This window comes from Phalaenopsis equestris, unplaced genomic scaffold, assembly GCF_001263595.1.
Source record: "Phalaenopsis equestris unplaced genomic scaffold, ASM126359v1 Scaffold000878, whole genome shotgun sequence".
In the NCBI taxonomy this organism is placed as follows: domain Eukaryota; kingdom Viridiplantae; phylum Streptophyta; class Magnoliopsida; order Asparagales; family Orchidaceae; genus Phalaenopsis; species Phalaenopsis equestris.
The window spans coordinates 926,679-932,851 of record NW_018165318.1 but is presented as its reverse complement, the minus strand read 5'-3'; positions in this window follow the sequence as shown (position 1 = coordinate 932,851).

The following is a 6,173-nucleotide window of genomic DNA, read 5'->3' as shown; positions in this document are numbered from 1 at the left end:
AGGTGTGGTAGGTGTGGTAGGTGTTGAATTATTGTGTGGTAAGTGTGGAATTATTTGTAACCATTGGATTGTAATTGTGGTGGCACAATCCTAGCCATTAATTTAGGAGGTGCCACTAGTATAAATAGGGGTGGAGTCTTTGAGTTTGTATCAAGCCAAGTTAAGGTGTTAAATAAGAGTGAAGCTTCTTCCATAAGTTGTGTTTTTAGCCTTTGTCATTTCCTAAAAGTTTCTTCATTCCAACACTAACATCTAAGCCTTTGTGTTTATGCTGATATTACTTTTGTGTTATAAGCTTATGCATAAGAATATGCTTTTCACTTTTAAAATGTAAATAATTAGTGCTATTTTTATGTGATATTAAAACTTTGAGGGATATATAAAATTAAATAATATGGCGTTAGAAACAAGAATTGTGTGATATTAACATAGGGTTTAGTTATGTAAATAAATAAGAATTGTGTGATATGTATGTAAATGCCCCATATTATTTTATTTTATTTTCTTTGCAGCATATTTATCAGAAGACTTGATAAAGTTAATTGTTCTCTAAACTAGAGAGAAATATGGAGTTCTTTGAAAAAAAGCAATTCACTTTTCAAAGTAAACATCTTTGAAACGCTGCCAACATTTCAAACAAGGACTAGAACTTAAAAATTCGCTCAATGACACAAAAATAAGGAAAAAAAAGGCATTTACAAACATATCAATAGTAAAATTAGAAAGTTATATAGCTAGACTAATTGCCAGTAATTAAAGGTCATTTAGATTAATTAGGTGTAACTGAAGATTTAATTAGAATTTTTTGAATTTTTATTTTTAAGTTTAACATAGATTTTCTGAATCTATTTTTCGAATTAAAGAGGGCTGATGCCTTTGCTTGAAATTTCATCTCCTTTTGGTTTTGCTCGTTTTTCTTCTTTTTTTACCTTAGATTATAATTTATATTATGAGTTCATACTAGAGAAATCCTTCATAATCTTGATTAATCAAGCCTACGTATCATATGTATACCGTAGACATATCGAAAATTGATCCAACGTGTCAACTCAATTCGAATTAGACTCAAAAAATATGAGCTCGGGTTGAGTCAATTAATTAATTTTTCTGTCTGGTTCGCATCCAAACTCCCTACAAGTTTGTATTTTTTAGTCCTGTTTTATTTGACAAATTGACTTTTATTTTACTAAAATATCTATTATGCATATACCATAAGGGTTATTACAGATTGAAGACGGGTCAAATTCGTGTTAGTTTTTCCGGCATATTTAATATTTGGGTCAAATAATTTCAAGCCGGTTCGATTTCGAGTCAGATCTATACTGCCCGTGAGCCCGATTTGAACCATGCTATTTTAGTAGAAATTTCTCACAGGGGATGACTAAGAATGCCCTCTAACCTTAACCCAATTTTAATGATTGTTAACTAAATAAAATCTAAGCAATTTCAATAATTCATTTTCTCTTTTGTACAATTAGATGAAATATGATTTTTACTTTTCAATAACTAGTTGAAAGTTCAAATGATGACCAGCAAGTGACAGGTTTTGGGGGAAATAAAGCAAAAGATGGAAAATTTTGACACGATTTCTCCTTTAAAGTGATGTAGCATTTTTTTTCCTATGATATAATGAAGGAAACTGACTCTAATTTTTGAGTCATCGATCTTTGAGTATAAAATATTTATTTAATATTGTAAATTATTGCGTATCAAAATGTATTTTTTTTTATATAAAATATACAAGTTGTAGGAGAAGATAAAAAATAACATTATGATTTACCTTATAATAATAATAATAAAGGGTTGCTTCATAATTTATGTTAGATGAGTTGGAGAAATTGAGTCATGTTTGTGAAATGGATATTATCATTCATGATCTAAAACGATAAAAAGTAATCATTATGCATAAAGAATTTCAAGAGAAGTTTTACCAAATAAAAGCAAATTTACATGTCAACCTTCCCTAGAATAGAATGGAGCTTCACTGTCTTCCCATTCTAAGATGAGGGCTTAAAGTTCAACATGCATGCACGATCTCACCTTATGCAGTTCAAATCCGAACCTCTGCTGTTTGAAGCAATTTCATGGCGGTTTCTTTCTTCGAACATCTAGCGTCGGGTCTCGTCCGCACCAAAAGAACACGCTTACTCCTGAAGTCTATTCAGTGAAAATGTTTTTAGAAGGAATATATTCAAAATGTAAAATAGCTTTTTATTAATTTTATATATATATATATTTCGCGGAGGTAGAGTAACGGATATCGTCTAAGCCTTGTACGGGAATTCTGCATACACTCCGATGAAAAAGAAACAAGCAGTGACAACTCTAGGAGTTTTTACGTGAAAAACCCGTAAAGGGAAAAACTACGGGGTCTGACCCAATTGTGAAAATTCACTATTGATTGATGATTATAGAAATCACTTGTCCCACAAATGAGAAAGGATAACTATATTTTCATGTTCAATGTTGACTGACGGTGTCTTGTTGGTGGGATTAACGATAATTGGTGGTGATTTATGGTTGTTAGCGGTGGATGACGACGGTTGGCGAAGTTTAACAGAGGTCGGTGGTGGTCGACGACGGTAGGCGGTGATCGACGGCGGTAGACGATGGTTAACGGATGTTGTCGATAGTCACCGGAAGTCGACGGAGGTCGACGACGGTTGTCAGTTGTGATGCTGAGCTGAAGCTTCTTCTCAAGACCTCAGACTCTCTCTCTCTCTCTAGGCTTATGCCCCCTCATGTGAGGGGTAGGGGTCGATTTATAGTATTCTGAGTGCAATTAATGCAAGAATATGAACTATTTTGATCAGACGGTTTAGAAAGTTTTCCTCGATCATACGACGTTTAATGGACATTTGAGTGTTTTTATGATGTCATAGTTGAGAGATCATAGTTGAGTGATCTTGGGCTCGTTAGTTTCGTCTTATCAAGACGCTCGATTCAGTTATAACATTGTTAAATTTGGCATATATTTGACCTTCCAAATATGTTCAGAAATCTTCAAAGAATAGTTTAATGACTTTATCTGGGCTTGATTTGACTCGGATTAGACTAACTTTGATATCATTGGGTCTGTCTCATTGAGCCTGTAAGTTTGACTATAAGTTTATTGAAATCAGAGCTCTGGATGACTGTTTATCAAAGTTTGAATATTTCTTACTAAAAATTTTACCACGAGATTTATGTTTATTGTATCAATAATGAAACACACTTTTGTCCTTACGGTTCTAGGCAATTAATTGCAAGAGAAAGGAGCCCTTTTCGAACCATCATTATTATAAATTTAGGGTTTATTTGTGATAATAGTTATTCTTATTATTAATTGAGATGCCATCAGCAAATTTCTGTGAAGAGGCATAAATCTCAAGTTATTTAGCACAAATTTTGGAGTATATTTTGAATAAGAAATATTCAATTTTTTATTAAAAGTCATCTATAACTCTAATTTCGGCAAACTAATAGTCAAACAGGCTCGACGAGACTAACTCAATGACATCAAAAATGATCCAATACGAGTCATATAAAACCCATACCAAATTCTTAAACTTATTTTAAAAAATATCGATCACAATATAATGCTTAAAAATTAATTGATAATATCAAAATTAGTCACACACTTCTCAGTAATATTTAGTCATGGTATCACTCTTATAAATTAAATCAATAATATATAAATTTTTATGTAATTTCTTAGATTAAAAAAGACATAAATTTAAAACACTTAAAATTTTCTTAAAAGCCATATAAACTTCCCTGTGGAGTAATTAATTGTTTAAATGGTGACATAGGAAAGTCAATTGGTTCAAGCATGTTTGTCCAATGCAGTATCGCGAGACGTAAAGGATGAAATATAAAATTGGGTTGTAGTTCATATAATACGAAGCCTGAGCAGAATCGAAGTAGACAAGTCTGATGGTATGGATTATCATGTTGTTAAAAAATAACGATATGCATACTGACAAATCAGAGTTCTCTTTCTTCTGCCTCCAAAAACTACTCATCGAGTTTGGTGGTGTAGCTAAGTAGTTGCCGACAAGTTTGATAAGAATGTCCAACTAATTCACGCGAGTTTCGAATAAGAACTAGAGAAATGTGAGCAAGCTAAAGAACTCGCTTGAAGATTAATGATTGATCAAAATTCTATTATGAGGAATTCACATGAATATTGGTGTGCTTTAGCGGTACTCATGTGGTTCTTTTGGGTATTTGGGAACTATGTTATCTATCACTTGCAAAAGTATAGCTATTGAATAAGATTGATCTCATCAGCCACAAACTATATGGTGGCCCATTTAGTACTTGGGTTTTACTGTTAAATAAACTCATTTTCGACTATACAATGTATGTATATATATATATATATATATAAGAAATGACTAGAAATGAATGAAAGAAAATAATGAAACTTGCCAAATTTAGAAGGAATCTAAAACAGGGCCGCTCGGTTCGGCTCTGTGCCGATCACATGAGCCAACTGCGCGCACTGTCACGTATACTGCGAAGTTCTTAGGATGCAGACTACGGTTCTAGCATTGGGAGGTAACTATTGACAATATATAATCATCTCTCTGAATGCCACATATACGAGTAGTTGTAATGTGGGCTCAACTTGATAAATAAGCCTGATGAGCTAATGAGACAATTTTGAGTCCACTTGTCTGACTTATTAGCAAACGAGACTATAAAAATATCAACATTATATATATAATTTTATATTAAATATTTTTTTATTTATTTAAAAATTAATTGTTGATAATTTCATTATAATACTAGCTTGAATAATAGTTTTATCGCTCTTCAACAATGAACAAGTATGCTAGTGATTATGGCTCAAACTCGTAGAATTAAGTCTAAACTTAATTAGTTAACCAAGTTCAAGCTAAGAATGACTCAAACTCGATTGAACGCATCTACGCGATTAAAAAAGTCTATATGTTCCAACACGAGCATTGAATAGTTCTCCAATAACATTATTAGTCGAACCTCATAATACTGATATGATTATCATAATAGATGAAATTAACTGGTTAGTTATTTGATTTGATACATTACAAATATAGAACATATATTTCTTGAATTTTGATGAGAAATAAAATGAATGTAAACTATTTTGATAAGAAAATTATAATATTAAAATTCTTTTGTAATAAAAAATCTACATTCATTTGATTTAAACATTCTCTAAATTCATCTTGTAAGATCTGAAATTTTATGCAGGTAACTTTAACTTGTTGGTCACGTGAGTTCAAAGTCTCGTTGCTCTAGGGTTCTCAAAAGTCTAAAATAAAAACTAAAAAAATAAAAATAAAATAAAATAAACTTAAATTCTACCAAGACAACATGACCATGCAACTACCATATCATCTTTGGGTCCCATCGGCTCCATGATTGCATCTCACAACCTCATTTGTTGCCCACTCTTTCACCACCAACTCACTTTGTGACCCCGCCGTTCATGCGCCAACACGGCCAACCTTATCCCTGTGACCAATCATCATCCCGCGTGTGTAATAAATTAAGAAATTTACATATACGCCACACAATTTCAATATATTTACATGCCAAACACCTTAATTTGCTATTTGTATTGATGCTATCTTATTATCATAATCTATGCATAAAAATAATATGTTTTTCACTTTTGAAAATTAATGATAATGATGTTTTTAATATAATATTAAGGATTTAAGTGTTATGCATGTGATTGAAAAGTTTAAATGTTAGTTTTGTTAGTACATAAGAATTATGTAATATGTGGGTATATGTCCTAGTTTCAAATAAAAATATGACAATTAACATATTATATATATCTGATACAAGTTAAATATTTATGTCATTCAGTGGACCATAAAATTATGATTACATAGAAATCAATATATAAATTGATTAAACCTTAAAAATAGTAGTAATTCAAATATTTTATTTATATTTAAGAAGATAATAAGAGAAGTATCACATTTTCTATGTCAATGATGAAGAGGGAATATAACTAGAAGTGCTTCTTATTTTGGTTTAATTCTTAAGCCTCCTCCTCTCTCTCTATCTCTCTCTCAACAATGAGATTTGGTAACATTAAATTATGTTGACGGCCAAAAATATAATTTGATTAAAGCTAATAATATTTATTTAGGCATTTGTAGATATATACTAATATTTTAAGTACTAAAAAG